Source organism: Moschus berezovskii, chromosome 9 (assembly GCF_049115385.1).
Source record: "Moschus berezovskii isolate FMDL1 chromosome 9, NW_MosBer_1.0, whole genome shotgun sequence".
In the NCBI taxonomy this organism is placed as follows: domain Eukaryota; kingdom Metazoa; phylum Chordata; class Mammalia; order Artiodactyla; family Moschidae; genus Moschus; species Moschus berezovskii.
This window is the reverse complement of record NC_142468.1, coordinates 68832347-68839701: the sequence shown is the minus strand read 5'-3', so window position 1 is coordinate 68839701 and position 7355 is coordinate 68832347.

The following is a 7355-nucleotide window of genomic DNA, read 5'->3' as shown; positions in this document are numbered from 1 at the left end:
ATTGCAGCAGGTTGCCATTTCCTTCTCCAGGGGATCTTCCTGACCCAGGGACTGAACCCGGGTCTCCTGCATTGCAGGTAGATTCTTTACCGTCTGCGTCACCAGGGAAGCCCAAAGAGGGCTTATTGTCCTTCAAAAATACATGTAGGTATTTTAAAATATGAATGACAAAAATATTATGTAAATAATGGTAGAGTGGATATAGAGAAAATCAGAGAGGTCACATGAATACCCAGTTTGGGAAACTGACTCCTGGGCTGAGCTGAGTAGAGTGCCTCACGCTGTCTCCCAATCTCACCCCCAGGGCAGAAGGAGGAAGGGTGAGGATGCCCCCTGCTGGACGTACTAGAAAGCATGGGCCTGCTGGGGAAAGGTTGGGAATCTGCGCCGGGCAGATCCTCAGGGAAGTCTCTGGAGGGTCTATGTCAGTGGTGGTGATGGGTATACTGGAGAATTTGGCATGGTCGAGCTTTGGGTGGTAGAAGGCTATGAGAAGGCTGCAACAGGGTGCTATCTCCCAGGGAGATCCAGGTGGCCTGGAGCCCCATAGGCAGGTCCTGAGGTCACTTGCTCACCTGGCAGCTCTGTGTGAGGACCCCATGCTTTTTGGTTTTTCAACATGTTCATCAGAGAAGTTTAGTGGTGGAAGTTGAACTCAGGTCTTTGTGTGGCCCAGTTATCGGACAAACGAGAGAGTCAGATTAGGTGGTTTCTCACCTGCTGCCATGACTTACCTGATGAAGCAGTGGGGTTCAGGAGCCCGGAGGCCTGTGGTGAGTCTTGGGCCAGTGGCCAGCTTACTTTTGAAACAAAAATGGCTCAGATGTTGCATCCTTGAAGATCAGTTTCCTAGTCAGGCATGGGGAGCAGGGCTAGGATCCCTGCTGTATGAACCCAGTCACCTACTGGCTGCTTTGGCTTGTGATAGCTAACCTCCCTGTGCCTCAGCTTTCTCACCTGTAAAATGGGGATCGCAGGACTCCATAAGAATTAAATTATATAATGGATGTGAAGTACTTAATACAGGGCCTGCACATGAGCACAATAGAGTTATCATTATTTTTGTTCTTGTTAATATTATTACTTGCTAGCAGACACAGACAGGAGAAAATCAGTTTCTCATTACTTTCTCCTCAGTATATATTGCTATCCTTTCCATAAGCATCTTCACTGACTTGTTCTCTGGATTCTTTCTCGGCAGTTTGTGTGGATCAGGGGCTGATCCCAAGGTATGATCCTACCCTTCCCAGGGCAGATTGAGTTAGGGGTGCTCCTGGTTGTAGACCTGAAGCAGACCATCCCCCAAGCAGCCTGTACTCATGACGTCATAAGCACAAGCGCTCACATTGTGGACAAGCACCAGCCTCCCACCACCTTCACATCATCACAGCCCCCACAGCTGATGAGGCTGGCATGAGAGTAAGGACCACGGGCTGTCCATTAGTCTGGCTGTATGTCCAGACCCAGCCACCAAAATCGTGCTGAGAGCTGAGTATGAATGGAGGCAGGGACAAGGCTGGGTAGCAGATGCTGAGCTTCTAATCCCTTAGGGAAGAAAGCAGATGATCAAGAGTTCTCTGAAGAAACCCAGGAGGAAGATGTTGCCTGTCCTCCCATGCCAATCCCTCCTAGAATCATAGAAGAAACCATCTGGGACTTCAAAGTGGAAAAGAAGCAGTCCCATGTGTGTTTCCCTTTGAAGTGTCATTTTGGATCCAACTTACATGGAGATATAGCTAGGGGAAGCCTGGATCCATCCTCAAGAAACGTTGATTTCAGTCTCAACTGGAGAAAAGGTTTGCTATGAGATCGTGGCAAGTTACTTGAGCTCTCTGATCTTTAAACTTTTGATCATTTCCAAGATTCATTCCAGCTCTAAAAATCTTTCCATTCAGAAGGGCCAACGTTGTCACTTTCCTCTGCAAGATGACAAACCTAGAGATGAGAGCTGAAGACAGCAGGAAAAGGATTGTCTCTTCCTCCCACAGGCTGTTCTTGGACACATTTCTCATTTTCTCGCCTCAGTTTATCTGTCTGTGAAATGGACCTGTTTTCATAAGTATGATGGAAATAAGTTAGACACATTCTTCTCCAGGCAGGCATGGTGACTTGTGCATTAGGAATGCCCTCAGAACTGATTGATTGCTCCCATCCTTAGTCCTAGCCTGGTCCATCTTTTTATCAGGACCCGGGCAAAGCCACAGTGAACCAGCCCTTCAACTTTGCAAGCAGCAGGAAGCCAGTGAGGACAGGGAAGGTGTTGAGAGACACACTCAGGATCCCCAAACATCCTAACCTTCTGGAGCAATAGCCTGAGCCTCACAAGGTAAAATGAACAGGGCTTAACTGAGAGATCTGGGCTTGGCTCCAAGGCACCGACTGTACAAGGGCAGGGTGGGGAAGTAGCGGCTTAGCAGAAGCATGTGTGAATAAAACTGAGGGTTTTCGCTGACAGCCAGTTCCATATGAGTCAAATGAAAAGGCTGCCAAAAAAGCGGACAGACTCTTAGGCTGCTGAATTAAAGTGGAATACTGAGTCCAGTGACTCTCCATTTCGATATCAATCAGAATTGCCTGGGAAGCTTTGGAAACACTGCCTATTCCTTGCTGCACCCAGACCTTCTGTATCAGGACCTGGGATGTGTGGATGGGGAAGGGGACGTGAGGAGTGTGGATTTCTAAAGAGCTTCAGCCTTGGTTCCAATGTGTAGCCAGGGCTCTAGAACCAAGGAAGACTCAATCCCATCCTCATTCTTGGCACATCAGACCACATTGACTGTACTCCGGAACTTCAGTCTCAGTGGCTTTATCATGCGGGAAAGCAAGCTGAAGGACATTTGGTGGAAGATGGCCAGGATGTAGGGTGCACCCGACGCTCTGTGAGGGCTGGTGGAGGGAGCCATAGCAAAGATGATGGTGAGGTCCACCTTCAGATGGATGAGACTCGTTCCCCTGGTCCCAAAGATTGGAATTTTTAGGTGGTTTAGGTGACTGTCTTAGATCAGGTTTCTCATGAAATATTATGAAATGAAGATTTGCTTGTAGGAAGTTTATTGGGAGTTATTTAGTTATCTAGTGCTCTCAGAAACAACATATCTGAGGGAGTAAAGGAATCAAGATTGAGCAGAGGAAGAAAACAATCAAGGATGCAGTCACATTCAAGGACTCCTCCACAGGGAGCCTGAAGGTGGGGAGGACCTTTCAGAGTTGGTCCCGATTGAGGTTGAACACCCTCCTGCAACACTGACCTGGTGGATTATCCTTCACAAAGTCAGGAAAGACAGCTCACTTTGGCAGCTGAAGGAAATGCCTAGGGAGAGACTCAGCTGTGAGCCATCAGCAGCAACACTCCTACCGACTTGGGGACGAGCTTCTTGGTCCCAGAGGCAAGATCGGGGTGGTGCACCCTAGCCACCGGACAGTATTCCCCTTTGCACAGCTCAGAAATATTTGCATCATATGTAAGCACCCTCTGCCTGGGAAGAGCCACTCCAGAATTCTGGCGTTGTTTCCTCTGGGGAACTTACAGGGAGGCGAGTAGAATGAACTAAAGTCCTCACTACTGAAGCTTGTCTTGGTATAAGGCTGATATTCAGCATCCCTCCATTACCCCTTCTAGATTTTCTTTCCCTTCAGATGGTATCTCTCATGATCTAAGTGGCCCACCTGGCTCAGGAGTCTGAGCTCCTAATCACCATGCCCTTTTCAAGCCATGCTGCCAAACCTATCAAAATTGGGCAAAAGAGTATCAAAAGACACCCTAGAGGATCGCCTGGGTGCCAAACATATCCTTCCCTGGCCCCATGATAGAGCAGCAGCCATTCTCTTCCCAAGGATCAGGGTCAAGTACCACCAGGAGGAAGTGACTCCTTTTTCCTGCCTGGTGGTCTCTTGATACAAGGAAACTAAAAGGCGGGAAGCAGACACACTTAAAGTTCATGAGCTTTTTCTGTGCCCTCATGGAAATGTTCTACCTCTAGGAACTAGATTCTCTAAACCCAGAGATCCTAGAACTGTAGGAATAGGAACCATAAATTCTTCCAAAGTATCATTGGGAGTTTGGTGAGTGGGGCTTCTCCAACTTCAACTCCATGTTTATTAGGCTTCTGTATCCTACTGCTGGGCCATATTATAATTATTAAACAGGGTGCATACTTCATCCTGGAGCATGCCGTCCCACCATCTCTAAAATGGTGCTCCCGCTGCACCTTTGAAAGACTATTGTTCCTTCACTCTATCAGCTCTTTTCACCAGTAGATAGGTAGCAAAGAATGTGATAAGCCCAGAAGCTTCTGTGACTATGTGCCCATTGTTTTGCTGTGAAGTAGGACTCTTGGTCTGATGTAATGTTGTGTGAGATCCCATGCCTATGAAATCAAACACTCTTTAAGCTCTCAGAGAGCAGTGCTACTTGAGGCCTTTAGCAAGAAAGAGAAAACGATCCAGAATACATACCGATTCAAGTCAGGATAAATCACCAACCCTTCTACATTAAAACCGGTACAATGTAGTCAATTCATCACCAAGTAGCTGGTTGGATGTCAGATGCTGGCAGGTTGGAGATTTGACAGGAACAATAAAAAGTCAGCCTTGGTGAATGGGAGCCCATTCTGTTAGGCCTATCCCTGCCACCACACCCTATGGGTAGCCTCCATCTATGCCGACATGGCCACTTTATCCGTGTACCCATTGGGCCAGCACAAGTGGTCAGTGACAGAGATTGACTAATGTCAACTAGCCAAATCATTATATCTACTTGACTATTTAGCCTCTCCTCCATGGGGGTCCTCTCCAGTGGCCATTAACATACAATGTGTGGGCCTTCATACTTTGTGTCCACTCCTATAGATATAGCCACGTGCTTCTTCTTGTTCCCAGTTTTCCATTGTTTCTCTTTCTAGGCTTCTAACCAACTCATCAAGCCATTTGCTACAGCCCGTGGGCCTGCACATATTTTTATGTAGGGCTACTCTACCAGGCAGCCCTGAAGACAGTTCAGGTCTCCAGAATATCAGTAGCAACTTAGACGCCGTATGACCTTGAAATGTTTGACTGTTCCACTTCCCCCCCGCCCCGTACAGTGACCCAAGTAAATGGCCATAGGTCCCTTTGGGGAAGGAGCAGAACAATCGTTACTGTATTGCCACAGTATAACAGAAGCCTTCCTCCTGGGACCCAGTCTCTCCTTCAGTCAAAGGGTTTTGGATCTGAAAATGGAGTCAGGTCTAGAAACCAGATGAGGTATTATGCCTTTTTATTTTTTCAATTGATATTTCTGATTCTTTTATTGATTTATTTATTTAAGTTGTATTTATTTATTTTGGCTGTGCTGGCTCTTGGTTGCCGTGCAGGCTTTTCTCTAGTCGTGTGGAGCAGTGGCTACTTTCTCATTGTGATGTGCGGGCTTCTCTCTGAGCACAGGCTCTCAGAGTGTGGGCTTCTGCAGCTGAGGCCCGTGGGCTCAGTAGTTGCAGTTCCCAGGCTCTAAAGCACAGGCTCAGTAGTTGTGCATGGGTTTAGTTGCTCCACAGCATGTGGGATCTTCCAGTATCAGGGATTCAACCTGTGTCTCCTGCTTTGGCTGGTGGATTCTTTACCACTGAGCCGCCTGGGAAGCCTGGTATTGTGACTTTTTATTGGAGCAACTATCCCCAGTCTCCTGGTCTTTCATTCTTGATTTCTCTTCATTGTACAACTCAGCAATTCTGTGTGTGGTCTGTAGATACCTGGGAGTTCTTGAAACCATTTCAGGTATTTCACAAGGTCAAAATATTTGCGTAATAATAATACTAAGACATTATTTATCTTTTTAACTGTGTTGACATTTGCACTGATGGCGCAAAAGCAATGTTGCATACAGTGTCTGGCATCTTATCAAACCAAGGCAGTGGAACTGAACTGTTCTGGTAGTGGTCAGGGAAGGAGGAAAGGGAAGGAAGGAAGAGAAAAAAACAGTCAGTTTTACTTAAGAATATCCTTAATGAAGCAATAAAATTTGTTAAATTTTATTAAATCATAACCTTTAAATACATGTCTTTTAAATTTTCTCTGTAATTAAATAGAAAGTACTGTATTGCACACAGAAATAGAATGGTTCTCTCAAAAAAAGTACTTGCACAATTGAGATTAAGCTAAACTAGCCATTTTTTTCATGAAACATCACTTTCACTTGAAAAAAATAACTGACAGATAAACTATGGTCATTGGACTTGGTTATTTGGCGATATTTTCTCAAATTCAAGCCAAGTAAGCCTGTAACTCTGAGGAAAACAACTGATACTATTTGTTGCCAATGATACAATTTGAGCTTTCAAATGAAAATTAGAAATTTAGGAAACTTGTATGCACTATCATCAAGTTGACAGATTCCCAATACTTAAAACTTTTTCTTATGATAATAACAAATTTGATTTTTAGTATTATATAATGAATTGTATCAATATATGAAAGATCTGTATAATTCAATGACCTAATATTTTCCAAATGACCAAAGGATGTAACAAAATCATGCACAGGTAGAAAAGTCATTCAGAATGCAAGATTTTTTTTTTTTTTACCAAGAGTATATATTACCTTCTAAAATAAAACTGGGAAATGCTGAAAAAAATAAAAGAATACAAGATAGATCAATAGACTTTAATGTGATTGAGTACAAAAGTTCACTGAAAGAGTTTCATATTCTACTTTATAACTACCATTTAAGAAAATACCATTTGTTGAATTTTGGTGTAGTATCAAAGAAAAATACCCACAATTAGTTGAAAAGACTATTAAAATGCTCCTTTTCCAACTACATATCTTTGTGAGGCCAGATTTTCTTCACGTATTTTAACCAAAATAACATATAGCCAACCACAGCTGATATGAGAATCCAGCTGTTGTCTGTGAAACCACATTTAAGAGACTTGCAAAATTGTGAAAAGAAAACTCTTCGCACTAATTTGCCCCAGTAATGTTACATCCTATCAACCATCTGCATGGCTTACCATCAGAACCCCCCATTACCAGTCCAACTTGCTGCTCCTTACAGTGCTGTGCCAATCTCCAGTTCCCATCATTTAGTGGTCCTGTCATTCCCACTGTTACTAGGGAGCCAGTTCTGTTTTGGTCTCTTGCTGTCAGCCCTGACCTGCAGAGGACAGCCAAAACTCAGCTTCTCAGTAAGTGCACTCCTCTCTGCTCTGATAACAAGAGTATCCTCTGGGCCTTCCTGCAGAACTGAAGTGGGTTTCTGGCCTTACACGGAATATTCTCTAGAGCATGACCACTTTTCTGGGTTTTTTGAACCCTCCTTCCACCTTCTGCCATGATACTTCTGGCATTTCCATTTCAGTTGGTGGCCTGTCTCCCAGGAT